This window comes from Lactuca serriola, chromosome 3 (genome assembly GCF_051521515.1).
Source record: "Lactuca serriola cultivar US96UC23 chromosome 3, Lser_US96UC23_V15, whole genome shotgun sequence".
NCBI lineage: Eukaryota > Viridiplantae > Streptophyta > Magnoliopsida > Asterales > Asteraceae > Lactuca > Lactuca serriola.
Window position 1 is genome coordinate 154,828,564 of NC_136410.1, and position 27,711 is coordinate 154,856,274.

Below are 27,711 nucleotides of genomic sequence, written 5' to 3' on the forward strand. Positions count from 1 at the left end.
CCTATACCATCCGACATGAATATTCTTACTCATTCTCTCTATTTACCAACCACCCCCATTATACCTTCTCCGGTCTCTTCAGCCCCAACTCCCGCACACCCTTCCTCATCCTTTCCTCCCTCTTCCACTCTTTCCCATCGTCGACCCACCATTAGCTCCCAAGCAAAACAAACTACCCCTCATTTTTTCCGTCCCACTGCCAACACACAACATTAAATGGTCACTCGTACCTGCACCAACTCTCTTAAACCAAAAGCATTTCTCCATACCACTTCACCTTCACCCACAACTGAACCACATAATGTCCATCAAACTCTTCAAAACCCATCTTAGTTAAATTTAATTCGAATTGAATTTTATGCTTTAATGTGTAATAAGACATGGTCTCTCATACCACGCCCCATAAGGCTAACATTATTAGATGTAAATGGATTTTCAGGATCAAATGCCATTCTGATGGTACCATTGAACATTACAAGGCCCGCCTAGTAGTTAAAGGTTTTAACCAAGAGGAGGGTGTCGACTTCTTTGAAACCTTCAGTCCAGTTGTCAAGCCAACTACCATTCTCTTAGTTATCTTTGTGGCTCTCTCATGGTTGTAATATCTAACAACTAGACATCAATAATGCTTTCTTAAATGGTGTATTATCCAAAGAGGTTTATATGGAACAACCTCATGGTTTTGAAGACAAATTACAACCTAATGTCGTTTGTAAACTTCACAAGGCCTTGTACGGACTAAAACAAGCTCCAAGAGCTTGGTTCAATCAACTAAAAAACCATCTTGTCACCCATGAGTTTCGAGCATGTCATTCAGACACATCTTTATTTGTTCACACATCTAACGTTCCGTTGTCTATGTTTTTGTTTATGTAGATTATTTTATTATTACAAGCAATAATCCATCCTTTATTCAAAATATCATCAACAATCTGAATCAAACATTTTCCCTCAAAGACCTAGGTGATTTACATTACTTCCTTTGAGTGAAAATCATGAAGTCAACGCATGGCCTAACTATTTCCAAACAAAAATACATTCATGATCTTTTTAACCAAAACCAAAATGCTTGACCCAAAATACGTTTCCACACCAGCCGATCCTTCAACCATGCTTGTACTTTCTGGTGACCCTTTTCATGATCCCAAATTATACATACAAATCGTTGGATCCCTTCAATATGCCACCATAACTAGGCCCGAAATTGCATATGCAATCAATCGCGCTTTTCAATTCATGCATGTCCCAACCAGCCTCCAGTGGCAGGCTATAAAGCACATCTTAAGATATATGAATGACACAATGCATCATTGTCTTCATTTTACACCTCACAACACATATTGTCTCCTTGCTTATTCAGACTCTAGAAGGTTGTCTGAATCGGATGATAGCCGCTCTCAATATGGATTTGCTGTTTTCCGTGGACCTAATCTCATAAGTTGCACATCCAGAAAGCAACATGTTGTTGCCAGATCAAGCATTAAAGAAGAATATAGAGCTCTTGCCTACACGACTATTGAGCTCTTATGGATTCAACAACTCCTATGAGACCTGCATGTTTTGCTTCCTAAACCTCCAATTTTACTATGTGATAATGTTGGAGCCACATTTATGTGCAAATATCCCGTTATCGGCACCATGTCAAAGCACACTACTCTTGATTTTCATATCGTTAGAGAATAGGTGGACTTTAGAAATCTCAAGATCTGCCAAGTATCCTCTCTGCACTAGTATGCAAAAATCTTCACCAAGCCGTTGAGCAAGGATCGAATTGCTCAAATACAACACAAGCTTCTAGTCAGACCTGCACTTGAGCTTACCGGGGGGTAGTAACGGCTATATCAAGAAGTCAATTAGTCAATAAGACTAAGTCATTAGAATTGGTCATGTTAGTCATGGTTTTTAGGATGTATGCTTCACGTGCCTATGTATGTGGGTTTAGTTTAGTTGTAGCTCTCACTTTGTATGTATATACTTGTATCATTAATCACTTCAATAGATGAAATTTACTCTCAAATTCTCATAAGTACTATACCTTACTACAACAAGCTTGTACAATGAAAAATCTAACATATTATAGCAATTTTATCCAAAAACTTGAAAGTAAAGTGTTAGAACTAGATAGATTTTTGAACGTACAATGTTCAAAAATATATTCCAAAAAATATTGTCATATTTCACCCCTTTATTTGATCTTGTGATGTTCCTATTTTACACCAAATGTAAGTAAATGACTGTATGTTTCTAAAAAAAACATATTGTCTAAAACAACCAAATAAAGAGCAACATACACAATATGTTTCTATTTTAGACCAAAGTAAGTAAATGACTGTATTACCCTTTTGTTTAGAGTAACAACGTTAAATATATAATTTTTAGACATATATCAAATTCCAAATTCAGTACCTTAATATTAGCCTGTTTGTGAAAGCATACTTTGCAACTTTGTTATGTATTCCCTCTCATTACTTCTTAACATAATCAGAAACTTTTTCTTCTCTTCTTGCAATTTTACCAGCCTTTATCATTGTTTTCTCCAAGAATTTGCGTATCCTAATTTAATATATACCAAAAGCAATCAAGAACTTAAAACATTAAGAAATGGTATGTACATTAGAAGGTCTAATTACCAAAGAAACTTGAAAAAGAAGATAAAAAAACTCAAGAAAAAGTAAAGGAGGGTAATGCTTATAAACCAAAAGGTAATACTCAACTTTAAATTGTTAATACTATACTTTCTGGTTTTACTGGAACTCTTAAAGGTTGGTGGGATATCTATATTACATCAGAAGAAAAGAATGGAACTTTAATCACTACAAAAAGTATAACAAAATAAGAAAAATGGTCATCATGTACCAATATCAGTAGAAAATATGGTTAACGTAACGTCTCGATTTTTAAGGAAATTTTTTTCATTTTTATTTATTCAAAATATTCATTTGCATCAAAGTATTTATTACATTATGCGGAAACATGATTGTGAATGCGTGTATGTACAGTTGAGCCTTGCCATTCTCACGAGTCAATGAATTTTCTGAAAAACATTTATAACAACTGGGTAACCGCTAGGCAAAGTGAGTTCCTCAAAATGCCATATATCACAATACATATACATGCATACAAATAATGGCTTACGTTCTGCCAAAAATATGTGTATCTTAGACTTACAGCCTAACCCTTTCATCTTCAACATAGGTCTACGTGTCCTTACGGCCTACATGTCATTTCATCAACACAAGTCTATGTGTAATTACGAACTATTTTCCATTTCATTAATGCGGGTATATGTGTAACTAAAGCCTACTTGTCATTTCTTCAATGCAGGTCTATATGTACTTATGACCTACTTGCCATTTTGTCAACACGTGAGCCTATAGGCTCCCGACATCATTAGGCATTCCACCTGATGGGTTTTATAGATTACATTAGCTATGTGCTTGCAAAATTTCACTTAACATTTAAGGGAACATGCAACCTAAAGGATCTATGTATTTAACACTTTAAATGTAACATGTTATGAACAACAACAATTAACTTAAACCCTAATGAATCCCTAGTATAATCAAATAGAATAATTTGGGTTACATACCTTTGATTTGTTGTAGTAAAGAAATCACTTTAATCTCCTTCTTGAAAAATTGGAAAACAAGCACCAGAAATCTCGTGCCTCTAATAGCTCACACTCAAAACCTAGAAACCCTAGAATGAAGAGGAGAGGGAGAAGATAGGTATAATTTTCGTTCCTAAGCCTTATGGGAAGAGCATGAACGAAATTATAGTTTAGGTAACTTAGAGGCAAATTAAGATTTAAATAATTAAATAATAGATTTAATCCCAAATCAAATCCTTTCCATATCTTCATCCATGAGGCTTCTAGAAACCCTAAGGAGGCTCCCAAAATCGTCCACCTCTTGGATGATTCTAGAATTGCTTATTTTGTTCAACTATTCAATAATTACAATTCACCCCTTGAACCTTTAATTAATTCCAATTAATCCCAAATTTATTTTGGATTAATTCTGATTAATAATAAGTTAATTCCAATTGATTAGTTACTAATTTATTAATCATATAAATTAACAAATCAATTATATAACAATTGATCTCAAGTTAATTTATTAATTACACAATAAATTAACAAATCGGTTATCCATTTTCAATTAATATATTAATTACATAATATATTAGCAGATTATTTATCTCTCTTTCTCATAATATCATTTCTAGCTATTTCTGATTACGAGGGAACCCAAAAAGAACTTTGCTAATAATTCAAGATTATACTAATTTAATTTTTGACTAAGACACCTAATCCAATAGCCTCCAACTGGGTAAGTCTAAAACTAAATTATAGGTATAACTTCCAAATCAAATAGCAAAGTGTGCTTTCCAAACAACTATCGAACTCTGATCCGATCAAACATTAGTCCTAAGATAAGTGAACAAATATTCCTCTATTCTTTAAGATATCATATGGACGTGAGACATGGATCATAATCAATATCTTAGGCCAAGATTTTGTGTCCCGATTTCCGATTTATGATGACTAGATTTAGACTACTAATTGAACACATCAATTCAGCCCAGGCAAGGCCTTGCACATGCATGTCAACATCAAATCATCGAGGGGCCCAAAGATATCGCTTTTCCTGTTAATGAAAAAGGAGCGAATAAACTTCGACTCATATGCTTGTATCCTTTACTCATCAACTCATGCATGACACTACATTTTATAACATCATGTTACTGATGCGTTTTCGCAATACCAAAGCATAACTGGCTTGTAAATTACAACTCATATATCTCCGTTTTAAGAATATAAGATATTATCATCTAAGAATTACTCGTGATAGAATCCATGAAGTAATTCTCTGAGTGTGGTTTTATCCAATATTTAAATATCCATTTCTAAGTACTCATTAATCTTGTAGCAATACAATTGTTATGTATAAACTCCTTAGACAATCTACAGTCCAATTCATGACAATCTTAATTCACTACTTACTTCCTAAAGTAAAAGCGACTGTGGAACTTTGAATAATTAAATTGTTCATGAAGTAAACGTGCAAAGTGAAACATAATAATAAACTAATTAAGTATGGTCTCAAACCTATTGAATATAAATCATCTCTATTAATTAATCACCATAATAATTACGAATTTATTCATTGTAAAATGTTTTGAGCAATCAACCAACCACTTGAATTAAATAACATCAGTCATGTCATGTTATGAACATGCATACTATGTCTCTCTATGGTCCTTCCTTTGTGAACAAATGTTTATGACTAAGTTCTATCAAAATTATACGATCTAAATTGTTGGGCTGTAAATAGTTTTATTTATGTTGCGTCTTTTGGGCTCGTTAGATTAGCCTTTTTATTCTCCGGTTTGGGCATGTCCAACCGAGAGCCTTTTATGTATAGTATTTAAGTTAATGCTTGCATGCATATTAGGTTAAGATTCTAGAGATTATCGATATAGCGATTTATCAAGAGAACAATATTTTCCAGTAATCGTTCTTGTAATCTTCCAATCCTTTACAGTTGATGTTCTTAATCGAGCTCTTCTAAGGATTTTATTTAATCATTCGACACGTTTGATTCAAGCTGTTTGTTATTATTATTGCGTTCTTGCTGTTTCTTATTCATATACTTGTTCAAGATCTAATCGATCTTCATTGATTAAAAGTTAGTTTTTAATCCTATCAATTGGTATCAGAGCGGGAGGCTGTGTAATCGATACACATCTTTTCTGTGAAAAAGATTTCCATTAGGGTTTTCCGCAATCATCGATATTTATTGAGCCGTCATCTTAATTGACGTATCTTAGTATTTATTGTTTTGCCCTAATCTGCTTTATTACAAGTCTGATCTTTGAACAGGTTTTTACGATCATTATGGACGCAACGCAATCAAACCCTATTAATATTTCCAACAGCATCGGTTCGACGACAAAGATTCCAATCTTGTACACCCATGACTATGAAGTATGGGCACATCATTTTGAAGACTATGTGATTGGATCGGAAGACAATGGTTTTCTCATATGGGAAGCTATCATCAACGGACCGTTTTCTCATTCTGCGACATCCAGAGTTATTAAGACGCAAAAAGAGTACAACGATCTGCTTAAGGACGTGACGAATATTGCGCAAGATGAAAAAGACAAATTCCAGTGCAATATTAAGGCACTAAGGCTGATCAGATTCGCCCTTCAGTCCGACACATTCAGACTGGTCAGCTCATGCACTACGGCGAAGGAAGTGTGGGATAGGCTTCGCGAACTGTATTCCACAGACGAAGATCTTGAACATTCCATCCAAACCTTGCTTCTATCTGAATTTGGTGAATTCAGGCAAGGGGCCGAAGAAACTGTGACCCAGACATTTGATCGCTTCAATCATCTTCTCAGCAAGATGATAAAACACGACATTGAAAGGAAGCTCATCGAACAAAAGGTTACTTTCTCGAACGGACTACGATCTGAATGGAGAGCAGTTGTTTCCACAGTCAAAGCCCATGAACAGTTTAAATCATATTCTTTAGCGAAACTGGTGGGTATTCTAAAGTCCCAAGAGAAGATTGTGGTTCAAGAGAAGAATGTTGTCTCCAGTCTTGGTTCGTTGGCCCTCCTATCTAAAAGTAAAGCTGTGGTGGAGGATGAAGAGCTCAACTTGGAAGAATATGACCTCACAACTGAGGATTATGCCATGATGGTATCCAATCCTAAGAGGTTCATAAAGAAGAGATTCCCCAGCAACAAAAATAGAAACTGGCAGGGGAGTTACAGCTCAGAAAAAGCAAACAATGAACCGAATGCTGAGGAGCTCAAAAAGGAACCGAAAGCAGATGGCAATTCCGGAGTAAGCTGTTTCTATTGTGGTGGCAAGAACCACTACGCTAAGGACTGTGTTCTTAAGAAGATGGCTGAAAAGGACAATGGAAATGATGAGGAAGCTGTGCTGCAGAGGAGATTGGATGAGTTGAGAAAGAAGAAGTCTACCGCTAACCCTTCTATTAATGCTCTTATTGTGCAGGGTTCGGTCAATGACGATGAGTTCGGTAGCACCGAAGTTTGGTCTACTGACTCAGAAGACGAAGAAGTGAGGAAGCCTACTCATGGAAAGGCATATGCGGCTAAGGAGGAAAGCAGTGGTGGAAAATGCTTCATGGTGACTGAAGTGTCTCAAATGAGGGGATACAACACCGATGGAGGAAGCAACGGACCGAAGGTGCATGAGGATATGTGCTTTACGGCCAAACCACTCAGCCAACAGTTCAATGAGCTCGATGAACTGATAAAGAAGGTACAATCTGTTTTTATTTCATCTAAAGTACCATCATCCTCATATGAGAAAGAACTAAAAAATGTTAATACAAGAATTTCTCATTTAGATAGTAGCCTAACTCAAACTCGAGTCACCAATTCTAACCTGACTGATCAATTAAGCAGGGTGGCGTCGAAGAGTGAGGAGCGGTGAATGTGGATTGAGTTAAAAGAGTCGGAATTAATTAAAGTTAAAGACGAAAACATTTATTTGCAGAGAGACAATTTGAAATTGTTAAAACAACGAAATGTTTTTTGTTTAATTGCTAAACGTTTATATTCCAATATTACTCAACTTCACTTGGATTGTGAGATAGGCCAAAAGATCCATCGCATGATTTTGCCCTTCCTAGAATTTAAGGAGGATGAAATCGATGCCGAAGCTTACAATTGTGAGAGTGTGATATCATCTGATGATGTCAACCCAACTTATAAAATTGGACTAGACAAAATTGAGTCCTTCATTAAGTCCAAAGACCACAAGGACATGCTCAAAAACCTTTTGGATGAAAATGACAGACTTAAACTGAGAACCGAAACCATACAAAAGTTTGACTCTCTTAATGCCAAAGTAAGCTCAGAAAATAAAATCGATGTTGAAAACGCATCTGAGCTTAACGAGGACGAAAACATGAGTGAAATTTCTGTAGAGGATACGGTTGACTGCTCAGAATTTGTTAAAAGTGAAACTGAAAACCACAAAAATCTTATTTCTGAAAATTCTGTGGAATTCGCTAGATTGTCCCAACAAAAGTCCTCGAAATTAATAGAAAAAGCTGTCGTATATCAAAAGGTCAGGACCACTCCAAATCAGGTATACAAGGTCACTGGAGTAACCGAACATCAAACAGCTGAACTCACAGCTATTGTTAACGAAGACAATGCTGATGGCTGTGATGAGTATTTCTGGGAAGCTCCTATTGATAATGGAAACGAAACCATCGGCCTGTCTGAAAGAAACTCCTGGATGAAGAAAGGGAGATACATACCTGAACCCTTGAACAAGCCTGATAATTTCAGTGAACCAAGCACAAGTGGTACAAAAGATACTCCTCAAGAGATTGATCGTTCAGCAAAAGAAGACATTCCTTCAACGCCAACAGCTCGAAGTGAAACTTCATCCGATACTCCTTCCACTTCCTCAGGGGAAACTGAATCTTCTTCAGATATTCCCTCTGCTCCCTCGGCTCAAAGAAAAACTCCTAAAGTTCTAAAGGAACCAGCCAAGGTGACATCAAAAGCGAAAGCGAACGTTCATCATCAACCTAAACAGATGAGGGATAAAAAGATAGAAAGGAACCTAAGATACAAGAAAAACCTTTCTGAAAGGAAACAATTCTGGCACTCCCAGAATGCATACTATTCACACAAGGATAAGAATCTGAAGTATGAAAATAATCCCATAAGAAAGCCTGATAATTCCAACAACCAAAAGTCGAGGTTCGGTTCGCAAGAAAACAACAACCGAAAGCCAAGGTTCGGTTCGCATGAAAATACCAACCGAAAACAAAGGTTCGGTTCTGATAAGGATTTCAACCGAAACCAAAGGTTCGGTTCCAAGAACAACTCCAACCGAACTCAGAGGTTCGGCTCTGAAGTCAGACGAGAACAAGACTCAAAGGTTAACCCCACCAACGATCAAAAGCAAAAGGGTCACCTAGAGTCATCAGCAAGGAAGACATCTCCATCCAAATCAAAATCCTCTCTTCCTAATTCTTCTCGTTCATCTCCATCTTGCTCTAACGCTAATTCCGTTGGTTCTCAAAAACCTCGTCCATCTGCTGAACAGAAGGGAAAGCAGAAGGTCGATGAATCCAAACATGAGTCCAAAGCGATCAAACCCAATCCTAACAAAATAAAAGTCTTCACCATTAAAAAGAAAGATGAAACAACTCTAATAAAACGAACATATCTAGTTGACATCTCTCTTACTATTCCTGTTCCCATGAAAAACTCACATGGACCCAAGAAACTTTGGGTTCCTAAATTTGCTTAATCTTTGCAGGTTATAAGTGACGAGCAGTTTGACGAAGAATGGTACATCGACAGTGGCTGCTCGCGTCACATGACTGGGAGAAAAGAGGAGCTTAGGGAATACAGATCTCTTGCAAATGGTGGCAATGTTAAGTTTGGAAATAACTCTTTCGGCACCATAAAGGGATATGGAATCATAACTAATGGTGATTTTACCATAAGGAAGGTGGCCTATGTGGAAGGACTTCAACACAACCTCATCAGTGTATCTCAGCTTGTTGGAGGTACAGGTCTCAAAGTTTCATTCGATGATGAAGGTTCTGAAATCATAGAGAAAAAGACAAAGAAAGTGATTCTGAAGTCAGAACGAAAGGGTGAAATGTTTCCTCTGAACATGAAACCCATCAAAGGAAACCCAGCCATATGTCTGCTATCAAAAGCTCAATCCGACGAAAGCTGGCTGTGGCACCGAAGACTCTCTCATCTCAATTTCAAAGATATCAATCAACTTGTCACTGGAGGTCACGTTAGGGGTCTTCCACTGCTAAAGTTTGACAGAGAGCATTTGTGTGCTGCATGCGAAATGGGAAAGCAGAGTCGTCAAAGTCATCCATCCATAATTAACACAAAAGTTGTTGAACCACTCGAATTGCTTCATATCGATTTGTGTGGTCCTTCATCTATCGAAAGCATCGGTGGTAGCAAGTATATTCTTGTTATCGTTGATGACTTTTCACGATTTACATGGGTGTTCTTTCTAAAGCTCAAATCTGAAGCGACTCAAAAGCTGAAGGTGTTTATCAAGCAAATTGAAGTCCAACTCAAAAAGGTCGTTCGAAACATCAGGAGCGACAATGGTCTCGAATTCAAGAACAAAGAGTTTGAAGAGTTTCTTACAGAAAAGGGAATCAGTCATAATTTCTCAGCTCCCTACACACCACAACAGAACGGAATAGTCGAAAGACGAAACCGATCCTTATGTGAAGCTGCCCGAACTATGTTAAGTTTCGCTTCCTTACCTCTTTATTTTTGGGCTGATGCTATTTCTGCTGCTTGTTATACACAGAACAGGTCCTATCTCAATAAGCGATTCACGCTCACACCATATGAGATAATAAATAACAGAAAACCCAACGTGAAATTTTTCCATGTGTTTGGCTCAAGGTGTTTCATCTTTAACTCTAAAGAACACCGCAACAAGTTTGATGTCAAAGCTGACGAGGGAATCTTTCTGGGTTACTCACTCACTTCAAAGGCGTACAGGGTCCTAAACAAACGATCAAGAAGGATTGAAGAGACATACTATGTGACCTTCGACGATAGCTATGTCAAGAAGCTACAGGCCATAGATGACACTGCCAGGGAAATCTTTCCTCAAACTGGTCAAGTCACTGTCTCAATTGCCAACATGTACGAGAATTTTCTGGATCTCTTTGACGAACCGGAAAAAGCTTCTCTCTCAGAAGCAGGTGCAGCCGACAACAAAATAGATAATATGAAGCAGATAGTCGAAGATGCTGCAAGAAGAATGCATGAAGGAGAATCGCCCACTGATGAATCTCCATCCAACAATGCATCAGTCGAGGGGGAGACTAGTACTCAAATCGAGGGGGAGCCAAATACTCAAGTCCAGAGGGAGCCAAGCTCTACTACTTCAACCGAAGGTCCTTCAACAACCGAAGGTACCTCTCCTACCGAAGATCCCTCTCCAAGCGAAGGTGCTTCAATGCCTGAAAATCCAGCACCACAAGAAACCCCTGAACCTCATGTTTCTCAAGACTCATCAATTGAGGGGGAGCATGATGATATGACGCTTGATTTCGATAGCCAATCTGAGCCAGAAGAGATGATCAATGCCGAACTAGATCCAACCTTCGATCCAAATTACCCTCCTCTTACCAAATGGACCAGAGATCATCCCATCTCTCAAATAGTCGGTGATGTATCTGAAAAGGTTCTGACCCGATCTCAACTGAAGGCAAAACAGAAATCCTTATTTTCAAAGGTTGAGTTTTGCATGTTTAACTCATTCATATCAAAAGTTGAACCGAAGACAGTGAATACTGCACTCGATCACTCTGATTGGGTTCAAGCAATGCAAGACGAACTGAACGAGTTTGAAAGGAACAAAGTCTGGCGTCTCATTCCAACGCCTCCAGATGCTTCAGTTGTTGGTCTTAAATGGGTTTTCAGAAATAAAATGGACAAGGAAGGTAATGTCATAAGGAACAAGGCTCGTCTGGTGGTCAAGGGATACTGTCAGGAGGAAGGAATAGATTACGAAGAGACGTTCGCTCTAGTAGCTAGGCTAGAATCTGTTAGAATATTTCTGGCTTATGCTGCTCACAAAAACTTTGAGGTTTTCCAAATGGACGTCAAATGTGCGTTTCTCAATGGAGAACTTGAAGAAACTGTGTATGTGGAGCAACCTCCTGGGTTTGTGAATGAAAAGCATCCAAATCATTGCTACATTCTGGATAAAGCTGTGTACGGCCTCAAACAAGCTCCGAGAGCCTGGTATGAAACGCTTACAAAATTTTTAAAGATGTCCAAATTCAAACAAGGTTCGGTTGACCCAACCTTCTTTCGCAAAAAGGAAGGTAACCACCTTATGATAGTTCAAATTTATGTCGATGACATCATCTTTGGCTCCACGAATCCCAGCTTAACAGCCGAATTCAGAAAGTTGATGGAGACTAAGTTTGAAATGAGCTCAATGGGTCCTATTAACTTTTTCCTTGGTTTAAACATAAGACAGGGACCCGAAGGCATCTTTATCAATCAGGAAGCTTACACAAAGACTCTCCTAGCGAAGTTTGGAATGATGGGAGACTCAAAAGTCAAAGTCCCAATGGCATTCGGCACCAAGCTGACCCCTTCACTAGATAAACCGGCTGTTGACATCACACTCTATCGACAAATGATAGGCTCATTGATGTATCTAACTGCTAGCAGGCCTGATATCATGTTTTCTGTGTGTTATTGTGCTCGATTTCAGGCTAACCCACGCGAACCTCACATGCTGGCAGTGAAGAACATCCTACGCTATCTCAAGCGAACCGCCTCCTTAGGTCTTTGGTATCCATCCAATTCAGGCTTCTTCGTTCAAGCCTATTCTGATGCTGACCTTGGAGGATGTGGACTCGACCGCAAAAGCACAACTGGTGGCTGTCAATTTCTTGATGGGAAGTTGGTCAGCTGGCAATCCAAGAAACAAACATGTGTGTCGCTGTCTACTGCTGAAGCGGAATACATTGCCGCTGCATCCTGCACATCACAAGTGATTTGGATCCAGAGTCAACTTCGAGACTATGGACTCAATATGAAGAAGATCCCACTATATTGTGACTCTGAAAGTGCAATTAGGATCTGTCATAACCCAGTGCAACACTCTAAAACCAAACATATAGCACTGAGGTATCACTTCATCAAAGATCATGTGGAAGATGGAAATGTCGAAGTTCACTTCGTAAGAACCACTGATCAACTGGCTGATGTCTTTACCAAAGCTCTTCCTGAAGCATCATTCAATAAAATTTTGCAAGGGCTAGGTATGATGGAATCAGATTCAGTACCTCACACTACCTCTCAAACTCAACCGTAAGAAGCGAAACCAACCGAACGTTCGGGTTCGGTTCAATCATCTGACTCGCTCATCACCTCAAAGGTAGTCTCTCTTTGTTGTATATTTCTTGTACCATTTTGTTTTTCTCTATATTTAAAGTATTTATTTTGTATCTAACTTTCTTAGTTTTTCAAAATTTTGTGGAACCGAAACCAACCGAAGGTTCGGGTTCGGTTTTTCAACATTTTTTAGAACCGAAACCAACCGAAGGTTCGGGTTCGGTTTTTCAAAATATTCCTGAACCGAAACCAACCGAACGCTCGGGTTCAGTTTTTCAAGTTTTTTCCAAGTTTTTTTTTATATATAATTTTTTTTACTCTTTTATAATTTTTTTTAGGTCTTTTTTTTTATTATTATTTTTTTTTATATACAAATTTCAAAAACTCCAAAAATATTTTCTTTCATTTTTTTGTGTTCGTTTGTTCATGGGGATATATTTGATAAATTACTTAAGTGTCCCTAGAAGCATGCTGCTGTATGTGTCCCAAGCCTCATAAGATTTTGAATAATTGCCTTCACGACCTGGTATACACAAACCTTGTCTTCCCAATAAGGCTAACTTATTTATTCTAATCGTGAGCTACCTCACACTCTTCTCACATGAGTTAAGAGTCTCCTGCTTGGTCCTTTCTTTCGCAGCAGAGGTACTATGTCTTCTTTCACCATCCCCATTACACTTCTCCATAACATTCGTTTCATCACTGTAACCCTTGAGACTCTCAGAAACTACCACTGAGGTTTATGGTTACACAACATCTGTGTTTATGATCTTAGTTTCGTGCCACTACGAGCTGAGTGAAACCCAAAATTCAACACCAAAGAATTGACGGTGACAAATTAATTTGATCAAGTTTTCACCAATGAATTGACGAATGTACCTTCATGAAATCTCAATTTTTTTCTGATTCCAATGAAATTGTTACACACCATAACATTTCTTCCCATGGGATCCAGTTATAATTTTTTTTATCTGAGATTTTATACTCATCCAAGTCACTTAAAAATCAACTCTAACCTACTTGTTCAACAGACTACACCGGTCTCACAAGTACTTTGTTCACATTCGTTCTTATATCAAGAATTGAATTGTTGACTCAAAGCGAAACCACCCTTACTTAGCCTTATTAAAAGAAACCTTTCAACATTTATTAATAAATGTTTGATCGTAATTCAACGGGATTCCACACTAACACTTTGAGGTCTCTCTTGATCTTGAAGGAAGAGATTCGTGCCCGGGATCATCAGTTTCATGTCATAATTGACATCACAGATTATCCCAAAAAGAGCTGCTTTATTTCTTTATCTTTTACACTCTTTGCACGAAAATCCTAGGTTTTCAAAATTCCGTTACTAATTATTTTACAGGCTGGTTTATTACTGAGGGATTACTAATGAGGTTGTGGCCAACAATTAGCCACGTGGGTCCTAAATTGAATACAACTGATTAAAAAGGGGAAAAGACAAGAAGTTGCCGACGCGGCGGAAGTTCAAAGGATAGAAATTCAAACGACGGTACAAAAGGAGGGCGCGTGAATTTGAAGCGGCCGCGCTTTTTCTGACACTTTTGGACGCGTGTGCAGTATTGAAGCGTCATCTTGTTGGGCTGTAAATAGTTTTATTTATGTTGCGTCTTTTGGGCTCGTTAGATTAGCCTTTTTATTCTCCGGTTTGGGCCTGTCCAACCGAGAGCCTTTTATGTATAGTATTTAAGTTAATGCTTGCATGCATATTAGGTTAAGATTCTAGAGATTATCGATATAGCGATTTATCAAGAGAACAATATTTTCCAGTAATCGTTCTTGTAATCTTCCAATCCTTTACAGTTGATGTTCTTAATCGAGCTCTTCTAAGGATTTTATTTAATCATTCGACACGTTTGATTCAAGCTGTTTGTTATTATTATTGCGTTCTTGCTGTTTCTTATTCATATACTTGTTCAAGATCTAATCGATCTTCATTGATTAAAAGTTAGTTTTTAATCCTATCATAAACTTTCACAATCAAAACAAAGTATGAATGCCCTCTCCTTTAAGTTTATCATAGAGAAACTATTCCCAAACTTCGCAATTTGAAAATTGAAAACTTTGTTCCCTACGAACGGTATATGCAATACTAGCATAACAGTTATGATGCCACTAGCTTTGACATGTACCTATAAATCAACTGGACTTTCACCAATATTCTTGACTTCCTTACTGAAGTACAAATTTTTGTTATAGGATGCTTCGATAAGTATCCATGTAGACTTCTTAAGCTTATACACCTTCATTGGATAGTTTATGTGTATGTTTAATCCCTTTCAAAACTTATAGATATATGTATTGAATTTTCAAACAATCCGTGCTATTCCTCATAATTCGAAATATGAATAGGGATTCCGTAATCATATTGTGAATTTGAGAACACAATTAACACAACCAATATCCATACTGATCTTTATCATATCTTTTAAAATCTACTAGCCAAATCATTTCCTCATAATCATTCTCATTAATTAGAGTGAAACCTTTGCCACCTAGATTTTATGGTGCATACGTTCTCATCCATGTGAATCTATCATTTCCAGCATACAATCGGAAGAGAAGGTTTAGGACAAAAAACAAATTTAAATTTAGCTTTCCTTCATGGACCGAACTTTGCTATTCTACTTTTCTTGTCCTATGGTAGCACAAGGTCCTACCAGTGCTTCTGTGTTGTTAACAGTTCACCCATATTGATCAATGTAATTTTACTGACCAACATGCTTTGCTTTTGTAGTTAAATGAAAACATAGAACTCACAATCATTTCCAAATCAACAGCAAGGTGCATAGAAATAAGAACGTGTCAATTAAACATGACCAGTTATCAACCTCAGGTCGCGTGCTAGTGATAACTAAAAGGTTTATTGTCGGTTGAATCCTGAAACTCTCAAGATCTACAAGGCCCCACAGACTTCTTGAACTATGATTTTTCTCTCAAGGAACATTCCTTGACGAGCTTAAACAAATATTCAAGATTTCGTGTGGATTCTCGACAAGAAAACACTTCATAGAGTTGGTCTCAGTTTATCTTTTGTTTTGATGAAAAACATCACAACTCCAATTCTAAATATTCTAGAGTAAGAAAACATTATTACTCCACATTTCATGAGGTGTTGTCAACCTACTTAGTATGAAATAAGTTTCAAGACACAATTTGTAGTAACTAGAGCATGGCTCTAAAACTTGATTGGAAACAAAGTATGACTCATCTATTGATTGAACCATTTCAACAATATCAGACTCCTCTTCTTAGTCATTCAATTACGCTAAGATGTTCTTTGAGGATCAATTGTGATATAGTTCCATAATCGTTAAGATGATCATAAAACATGATGCTAAATTATTTCTCCTTTCCTTTCATATTGGAGAAACTTTTATCTTTCTGCCTAATCGATTCTTCTATTCGTTCTGCTACTCTTTGAATCTTTTTCAAAGTATTAGAATTATGCTTAATATTATAAACACAACCATATTTACTGAAACACTACTAAATCATGACAAATAGAATTATCGTCCTTTGTAGTGGATCTGAATAGTCCATATCAACAAGTACTAGATTCATCAATCCTTAACTTGACTGACATAAACATGTGAACAAAGAATTAGTTATAATTTTCCTATGAACTAGATTCTCATACAATATACAATGTGCATTGTACAACACCAAGTATCTGTCCAGTTGGTGATGAGATTTATTTTCAATTAGTCAATTATGATAATACCACACGCGATATTATAAGAATCGAATCCACAACTAATATTACTATTATTAGAAATGTAATCAACACTTTCATAAATTCCATTTGAAAGAAAATATAAACTAAGGCTACCAGATGAACCAATATTTCACTTTTATTGAAAGTAAACCAAAAGATGGAACTTGTCCTTACAACGCATAAAATAAAAATCTATGTTTCTAGACATCTCCTAAGAGTAATAGAAATCTATTAAATTATCCTAACTCCTAAGAAGTAGCTCCATTTATCATGATCAGATTTGGCTCACCTTGTTCAAGCTTTCCTTTTTTCTCTTAGCATCTTTGATATCATCAAAATGTGATCATCACATCATGTATTAAGAGTCAATGAATATGAACTCATAAAACAATGGAGTTAGATAATGGATGTACCTGAAGTAGATTCATTCAAATTGACTTTACCATCTCTGAGATCTTTCAGGTTATTTGGGTAGCTTTGCAACTAATGTCCCTTCAATTGGTAGTAGAACCAAATGGACTCTTTGGGTCTAACATATGGAATGATCCTAGAACTAGTTTTTCTCTTTACCATACAACCAAACGGTTTGATCTCGGATGACCCCTTTGCATTGGGAAGATAAATCTTTCTAGACCACGATTGTCACGAATGTCCATGGAAACCTTGGAATTAGACCCAATAAGCATCTCTTCTTTAGATGTTCTCTTTAGCATTTTTGCTTCAACAATAATCAACATTTAGGTCAGATCAATTAGACTCATATCGATATTCCTCATATAAAAGTTAAAAATAAACTGGTCATATGACTTTGGAAGAAAAAGAATAATCAATTCAATGGCTTTCCTCCTTGGCAAAAACGACACCTATTCTATCCAATTTGTCGATGTATGATTTCCTTTTTTAGAATATACGCACATACAAAATTTCCATATTGATGTTTATAAGCCAATAAGGCTCGAGTAGTTTTGTATCTTTCAACTTGGGGAAAACGTGACATAGGGAGAGTCATTGGAGGAGGAGGTGGAAGAGATGAAGAAAAATGATATTTATTTCCATCATTTCCTAAGGGAGGGAAAACAATTTCACATTGACTTGAAATTGGAAGACCATCTCTTGAAGATGAGAGGGACCATTTCCATAAGAATGAGAAATACCATTTTTTTTTATCTTCATAAGAAATCTAAAAGTGGGAAACAAGAGAATTCAAGTTAGTTGATTTAATCCTTAATTATTAACCCAAAGTTTTAAATTAAGGCTAGGATCCATATTTTTTATTTGAACTTTGAAAAGGGATATCGTAATCAAATTTGAATCTATTTGAGGTAGGTAAGGCTTTTACCAATTTCAATCTTATCAAATTCTTAGATATTTATAGATTCATTGAATCTTATCAATGTCATGTTTAATCTCTTATTATGCTCTCACTTTTGTGATTGGGATGCCGATGATCACAAACAAGATGTGAATAATCATGCAACCATGCTCCATTAACAATGATAATGTTCAAGATGCCTATCATATCTCTTTATAGTCCATATTTATGTGCCGATTAACCACAAACGCTCCACTAACGACATATAAAGCATGATGTGCATTTTTCATGGATTAGCATACTTTTCATATTTTCCTAAAGTAACCATGAGTGGGATTTTATAAAGAAATGCTTAGTTACTTTATATCATTATACATATTAATGAGATTATGTCCTATCAAATCTGTTAAGCTAACAGCCTTTGACAATACAAGAGAGCGATGAGTAAGAATGAAGACCCAATGGCGGTAATTTTATAGGGCGCTTCCTTCAACTCCCCTTATAGTATGGCTTTGTGAATGAGGCGTACTAGCAATTTGATTGACTTTTTTATACATATAATATATTAAATTTTTAATTATATATAGTATAAGGTGTATTTTAAAACATTTTAAAAATACAAGGTTTAATCTTTTAATTATATAAATTAAACTTTTAATTTAATTAAACTTTAAACCAATTTATGGATTTAATATTTATCTTTTAATTAATCATTTAATTAAATTAATAATAATATCCATAAGGATAATATTAATTAATCTTTTAATTAATGATTATTTAGTCAAAGGATATCTCATAACATTTAGGGTTTTATTTAATTATCTAATATAAGCAAAATTCGGATTTGGCATATATTAAAAGAGATAATTACCAAATAACAACCAAATAAATCAAATTAGGCAGAAAAATCCAAAATACTGGATCTGGTAGTTCTCACGTTGTGAGAGATAGATTCTCACGACATGAGAAACAACTTTTCACAAAAATCGATTTTGTTTAGTTCATCCTATGTACAAACAATGTAAGCCACGCCTAGGCTATGATACCACTGATGAGTTTTATAGATTACATTAGCTATGTGCTTGCGAGATTAGATTTCACTAACCATTTAAGGGCACATGCAACCTAAAGGGTCTATGTCTTTAACACTTTGAATGTAGCATGCTATGAACAACAAAAATTAACTTGAACCATAATGAATCTCTAGTATAATCAAATAGAATAATTAGGGTTACATACCTTTGATTTGTTGTATAAACATCTACTTCAATCTCCTTCTTGAAAACTTATTAAAGCAAGCACCAAAAATCTTGTGCCTCTAATGTCCTACACCCAAAACCTAGAAACCCTAGAATGAAGAAGAGAGAGAGAGAGAGAGAGAGAGGGAGAGGGAGAGAGAGAGAGAAAGAGAGAGAGAGAAAGAGAGAGAAGAGAGGTATAATTTTTGTTCATAATCCTTATAGGAAGAGCATGAATGAAATTGAGGCCATAAGGGGTCCTATTTATAGTTTAGGTAGCTTAAGGACAAAACGAGATTTGAATGATTAAATAATAGATTCAATCCTAAATCAAATCCTTTCCTTAACTTCATCCAGGAGGCTTCTAGAAACCCTAAGGAGGCTCCCAAAACCGTCCACCTCTTGGATGATTCTAGAACTGCTTATTTTTTTCAACTATTCAACAATTATAATTCACCCCTTGCAAATTTAATTAATTTCAATTAATCCCAAATTAATTCCAAATTAATTCTGATTAATAATTAATTAATTAATTCTAATTGATTTCTTATCAATTTATTAATCATATAAATTAACAAATCAATTATATAACAATTGATCCCATGTTAATTTGTTAAATACACAATAAATTAACATATATTAATTATCTATTTCTAGTTAATATATTAATCACATAATATGTTAACAAATTATTTATCTCTCTTTCTCCCAATACACTACTAGGAAAACAGCCTTTTACGACGCTCATTGCGCATCGTAAAAGGCTCAGACGACGCGCAAATGCGCGTCAAGGAAGGCCCTGTCATAAAGAGATATGATGCGCTTTTGCGCGTCGTCTATAGACGACGCGCATTTACGACACTCATTTACGACGCTCATTTACGATGCGCGTTTACGACATGCAATGCGTATCAAGAAAGGCCCTGTCATAAAGGAAGACGACACTCATTCGCGTGTCGTAACCTTACGACGCGCGTGTTAATGACACGCAATGCGTATCAAGAAAGCCCCTGTCAAGAAAGGCCATGTCATAAATGAAGATGACATATATTTTTCCGTATCATAATTTTAAATGTTTAAAAAAAATATTATTTATAGATTTACTAATTTTTAAATTAAATTTGCATTTAATGTCTCATAATCACAAAAGAGCATGAAAGAACATTATTACACGAAGGGGAGAGAAGAAGAATTGTAAAACACAAAACCAAAATTTTATTATAGACTTCAAGGAAGATCAGTTACAAAGTTACATAAGACATACAAATACAAGTCAAACCATTGTGACTTTTATTCCTAACATTGCAACTCTTCAATGACCACAGTTCAATCATTGACTTCTTAAAACCTTAACTTCTATAATAGTTGCTTATATTTAATCGCTAACTTATTAAATAGTGATATAATTTCCAGAATTCTAACATAATTACCAAAATACCCTTAAGTCTAGATTATATTCCAACAGTAATAACAAATGGAATTGTATTGGAAGCTTCATCTCACCAGCATTGCGAAGAGCTTATTGGTTCATCAGAGACGTCTTCCAAACCCTACAATAGATTCATATAAACTATAAACATGTTGAAAAAGTAACACATATGTTGTTTAACTAGAATGAAATTGGTATTTGACAAAGACGAACAAAATTAAAGAGAAAGAAGCCCACACATACCTGCTACTATATGTACTAGAGGCGATGAAGTTTACCCTCGAATATTAACAACTATTCTTCAATAACGAGTTTATAAGGAGTATCAAGATTTTATGACTCTTTTCAGCATCTGTAAAAAGTTTCTCAATTTTAATAGCAGTACTTCTGTTGAATATGTAATCAGTGATATTCGCAGTTGTAACTATACCTAGTTCATCAAGGAAAAACAGAAGAACTAGGGGAGAAGAAACGAGGGATTAAAACAGCAGAAACAAGAAAAAACAGAGGAACAATATTGGTTGGTGCTGTAGATAACTTAACTGAATAAAACTTGGTTCTTAACACATTAAAAGGACAACGGTTACATCTATATATGCTAAATAAGATAGCATCCAAGTATAACTTGAGGGGCAGACACAAGAATTTTCAACAATAGTGGCACCAAAGCCTGTAACAACAAAAAAGATAACATCAAGGCTTATCTAAATATCCATATTTGGGTTAAGGCTTCTCTAAATATCCAAAGCTTGTAACAACAAAAAAGATAAGATCAAGGCTAAGGGAAAATAAGTAATTTTAGCAAAATAAGATGTAATACTACTTCCAACCTATAGCAAGCTATGGTATGATAATCCTGGGATAGCTGTGGTAGTACGGTAGTACCTTGCGTTACGAATAAACCTAACAGACACCAGATGAAATATGTATATTTTAGCATTATATGTATATTTTAATAGTATACGGGTTTGTTAACCGTGTGATTCTACCATACCTTTAAACTAGATGAAAAGTTTGTAACTTCTTTCTTGAAGCATGGTGGTGCATGGTTCTGATAAGGTAGACACATGTATTATAAACATTTTTAATTATAAAACTATGATAAAATGTTGAAACTATTAATTTTATATAAATTGTAACGTAGGAGACTTACATCTTTTGAAATAAGTGTACTTATTACCTGGGAATATCTAATTTTGGTTTCCATCCTCCAAAAAGACCCTTTTAGTGTTCTTCCAGTAATAAATAATCCATAATGACATGCTACATTTGGGTTTGTCTTAGGAACCCCAAGAGTAACTATCACACCCCACCCCTAATAATTAATGACAAAAATAATTATCTTTTTTACCTTTTAAAGATTAAGAGATTAAGAAAGGAGTTAGTTAGGTTACATCACAGCAAGAATGCAAAGCTATATTTATCATCTCAGTGTCTCCAATGCATTCAAATGAATATTCTACACCACCGTCTATAAGTCGCTTGATAGCCTGAAATCATAAATATAAGAAGTCAACTATATTATCCTTATTAATCTTATTATTGGAGTATTTATTAACATAAACATAGTACTAGTGTACCTGTTGAACTGTCTCATCAATGTCATTTGGGTTGATGAAATCTGTTACTCCAAAAGCTTTTGCTGCAAAAATAACAAAAATCATTATTAATGAACAATTTTAATACTAATCACATCAAGAAAGACTTGTTAGATTTAGCACTTGTTATGAAAATAAATCGTGTGTTATTACCTTTCTCTTTCTTTTCAGGATTAGTGTCCACCCCAATTATCGTAGATGTGCCCCTTAGTTTAGCACCTTGTGCAACCTAATCAATTGACATTTCAATTAACCAATAAAAATAGGTTTAGATACTTATAGACAGTTCCCAAACCAAAAATCGCAACTGTTGATCCTTTAGAAACATCAGAAACACTCCAAGTTGCACCCAAACCTATAAAAACAATTCTATTTACAATATTTCTTTTCAAAATTTTCTTATTTATGAAAAATGCAAAATTGGTCCCTGTGGTTTGCCTTTTTCTTTGGTTTTTGTCCCTCAAGTTTCAAATTTTCAAATTTGGTGTACTTTTGTTGCGGTTTTTGATCCTGTTCCAACTTGAAAAGACTATTTTGCCCTTACGTAATTTCTTTTGGATTTTCTTTTCAAATGACTAAAAAGAGGGGTCCTTTATTTAAAATTATCTAGAAAAGAGATCAGAAGAGCAAAATAGTCTTTTTCAAGTTGAGGAGGGACCAAAAATACAACAAAAGTATGCCAAAAGGACCAAATTTGCAATTATATATATATCACAAGGGAAAAATAGTCTTTTTCATTTTGAGATGGGACAAAAACCACAAAAAAGGACCAAATTTGCAACTTTGAAACTTGAGGGATCAATTATGCAAATTTATGTTTTACAAAGTTTGTTAACCTGCTGCTGTTCCATAACTGAGGAGGCAAACTTTTTCTAGAGGGGAGTTTTGGTCATTTTTACAGCACATCCAGAATTAACAACTGAATTATGATAAAAATAATATTAAAAAAAAATAATAATAATAAGCAAATAATGCAAATTTATGTTTTACAAAGTTTGTTTACTCGCTGTTCCTGAATCCAACCGAATTATAATTGGTAATGTATGCAAATAATGATAAAATAATAATAATAATAATAACTTACATCACATGTGTCTACAAGAGCTAGAAAATTGTCAGGAAAGGCTAAAGCATATAAAATAAAAGCAGCTAATTCACTCTTATTAGTTTCACCAAAAACACCCATCAATATACTTAGCCTCTGAAACATATAAAAAAATAGAGTTATTAAAAATATGATATATAATTATATAAATAATGAAAAATGAAAATTTCTTACCTTTATTTTGCTTAACCAGGTCTGAGAAGCACTAACAAAATCCTCACATACTTGAGATCCATCATGACTTTTTAGAGACTTATCTATAATCTCATCAGTTCCCTACATCAAAAAATAAAAAAATGTAATAAGAACTTTTTAATTGAATAAAAAAAGGTTATTTATAATACTAACCATGAATGAGCTAACAAAAGCATGGGAATGTGTTCCACGAAGTGGTATTCTAAATATTATTCCAGCTGCACAATTGCTAACATTTCACAATAAAAATAATATATAAGCTACAATTCTACATTGTTATTTGTAGCAATATCTTGATGCCCCTATACCACCATATGGGCCCTACATATAAAAGAAACAAGAACTTTTGTAAAAAAAGGAGGGGTAAAATGGCCATCCCATTTGATTAGAAGGTCACGAATCCGATTTTGAAGATTCATAATTGGATGCATAAGGGTTAAAAGTGATGTTAGTTTAAAGAACAAATGACATATTAAGTAAGCACATGGCAAAACAACGATCACCTAAAAGGGATCATTAGGTTGCACTCCAACAATCTTCACTCGTTTAATAGATTCTAATGCTTGTTCTAAGTATCAATTATTGATGTAACCTGTTATCAATGAGCCCAATTAGATAAATTCCCTCTTAGGCTTTTCATCAAACATCTTCTCTGCAACATCTATCTGGACAAACTTTATGAATCCAATGTCTAAAATTACCCTCTTAAGTGAAGTTTCCCTCATAGTGATAAAGAATTCACAGATGTACAACAACCTATGTCTTCTGAAAGATTAAAAGCTACATATAATATTATACTTAATTAAAAGCACAAAAGAATTCAAGAAAAGTATGTATGAATGACTATCTTCAAATTACCTCAACGGAAAAGGGAAAACTTCATATAATTAGAGGTTGATATACAAGAACTTAGGGTTCACCAAATCAAATAGTAGGTATATGTGTAGAAGAAGGAACCGAAGTTGGAATCGAGTTCTGGTATAGAAGTCGATGGCAAGGAGTTGTTATGAGAAGGGAAAAAAGAGTTATCAGCTGACCTGGATGATAACCATGGCAGATCGAAAGGGGAAGTTGTTCTCCTTCATTCTCATTATGAGTACCTCCATTAAGCGTCGATGGAAGAGGAGTGACAATGAAGACCATCATTTCAACGGTATCAAATTAGAACAATCCAAATAAAATTAGCTGTCCCGACAGGCGGCGACGTTAGATGGCCCAGTTGGAGGAGACGACAGCCGACCGGAAAGATGTAAACGGGGTACAATTTTTAAACTGTTTTTTATTTGAAGCATGGGGAGGAGAAATAAAGAACTGGAAATTGTAAGATAAAAAAAACATTACCTTAATCTACTTTGAAAGAAGTGTATCGCGGTGCATTGAAAGCTACCCACAGAATAGTTGCCATGTTGAGAGAATTTCCATGTGTAACCACGTGTAACCACCGAATCAATAAATTCAATCACACCAGTTGCTTCAATCGAATCCTAATATACAAGGAAAAAAAATCAATAGCAAAACCGGTAGATTTTGAGACCAGTTAGACAAAAAAGTGGCAATAGGGTACCAAATCGGCATTCCAAAAACACAAAATTGGCGACCCAAACAACAAAATTGGCAATCCTAATCACATATTGGACCAATTGCGATCTCTAAAAACACGTTCCAGCAATCAATTTTGCCATCCAGTGGGATCGTGGAGTTTCCGTACCAAAATACGTTTCCGCCAAGGATCAAAACGATAACGTACCGTTATTGGGAACGAAACGTTCAGAACCTGGATCATGGCTAATAGAGGGATCCCTGTGACTATGATATTAGCGCATATTGAAGTTATAATTCATCAAGGGAGAAGAGGTTAGGGTTTGGGGAATAAAAGAAGAAGAAGCTCATTACCTCGATAATTAAAGAACTGAAGTGGGTCAAAACTTAGATTTCCGATGATTCCCATCGTTATCTCTCTAATTGTTCTTATCTAAGCAGTCTGAAATCAAGATGTAAACATAAGTATCAAAGATACAGATTTCACCCCTTTAAAACTAATTTTTGATACCAAGAATAAAAAGGGTGGGTTTGATTCCTTGTTGCTAAGGATTTACGCATGTACGTCGACACCACCATCGAAATTGACAACGCCATCTCCGAAATTGACCGGAAAGCACCTCCGTTCATCATCACCAACAGATCCATCCCAGTCTCCCTTCTTTCCATCACTTCTCACAATAGAGAAAAAAGAGGGAGAGTCGATTGCAAAGATGAAAGATAGAAAGAAGCTAGAAAAGAACAAGGCGGGTTTTCAAAATTTTGGGGATTTCGTTTCCCCTTGTCTACTAAATGCGCGTTTCAATAAAAATTATAAAGCGACAGTTATGGAGGACGCACATGTGCCCTCCGTGTTTTTAATTTTTTTACATTAGACACTAATTTAAGGGCATGCAATTATGCGTGACTTAAATCCTTAAATTTTTTGAAGAGATGACACTTTTTTAATGTCACTCTCTTTTGCGTAACATAAATCAATGAGTGTCGTGGTTTGCGCGTCGTAAAAGGGTCTTTTTCTTGTAGTGATATCATTTCTAGCTATTTCTGTTTTTGAGGACAACCCAAAAGGAACTTTGCTAATAACTCAAGATTATACTAATTTAGTTATTGGCTTAGACACCTAATCCAATAATCATCCCCTAACTAAGTCCAATATTACAATAATTTCGCACATAGAGAGTGTGCTTTAGATTATACTAATACAGACACATTCATAGTTCCTACTCTACCAGTTTACCCTCAAGCACATAGAGATTATACTACTAGCTCTACTCTACACATTCCCTATCCTAACACACACACACATTCATACTTCTTACTATATATATATATATATATATATATATATATATATATATATATATATATATATATGACGTGCATAATTATTCCTATCAACTTTTAAATTTATAAACCTAAGTAACTTAACTAATTTATGCACCTATAGGAAAAGTTCTTAGTCGGGTTATAGAATAGTCTAGGTAAGTCAGATGTCTAACAAAGGGGATGGAATTTAACTAATAAAGCAGCTACTAAAAGCTAAACTAAGAAACAAACTTTTAGTGGGGGTTTTATTGATTTTGTAAGATCATAAGAACTTAAATCCAACAATTACCATATAACACTATTAAACTAAACAAATCAAACAATTCAAATTTAATATTAAAGAGTACTTTCGTTAGATCTAAATCCCCCATTTTTCCCTATGGTTGATTTCTTATTAAATTACTATTGAAGGTTACCAAATTATTATGAAACTAGTTATTTTGATCAAATTCCTAGTTGTTCAAATTTATGACTTACTATGTTATGATCAAATACAAGTAAACCCGAAATTGGTATTAAGATAAATTTGGCTATGCACGATAAATCTAAGAGTTACTTTCTTATGATATCACACAAGAACGCTTCCCACTTAATTTGAAAAACATTCATTTTATGCATCCCTCCGAAACCATCCCCATGAATCTTTTCTTAACCTCAAGGTATTTTTGGCTAAGCTGCCAAGTATACATATGGAAAAATAACCTAGAAAGAAAAATACAATAAAAATAACTTTGAGTTTTGGCAATTTTGTCTTATTCTTCACTTTCTTTAACTTGAATCTTCAATAATTTGAACTTTCGAACTTTTCTTCATGTTTATTGATCTTCATAGGTTTGTGGACTCCTATTCACTCAAACTTTTGTAACTTTTGTTTTTCATTTCTATTTTTTTTCTTTTTCTTTTTTCACAACTCACTTCTTTTCACTCCAAAGTAAAAATCCAAAAAATAAAAACATATGCTTAAGAAAGGGAACTTAACTTCAACCTTTATTGGTTAAAGGCATTAGTTTAAAGTGCAATTACTATATAAGCTCTCCTAGATACATTTATGGTACATGATGCTTAACATATTATGTCCCTTAAACTAAACCGATTTACGTTTTTGTCCAACATTTCACTAAGATTGGGAAGCCAAAAATACACTATAACATATTGGCTCAACTAAATCTTAGGGCTCGCATCAAATCATCCCACATAACACTAGCAAACTAGCCCAAATGCAATAATATCAAAATTTTGAAATGACTAGATTTTTAGACTATTTTTGCAAGCCTATTAATTTCTTAATTTCTATCATTTTCTT

The 27,711-nt window shown here is 35.1% G+C and overlaps 1 pseudogene; it reads right to left on the reverse strand.

Annotated features, from left to right (window-relative positions):
- Positions 1 to 2,465: 2,465 nt before the first annotated feature.
- On the reverse strand, positions 2,466 to 23,429 carry LOC145095809 (alcohol dehydrogenase-like 6; annotated as a pseudogene).
- Between the last annotated feature and the right edge of the window lie 4,282 nt (positions 23,430 to 27,711).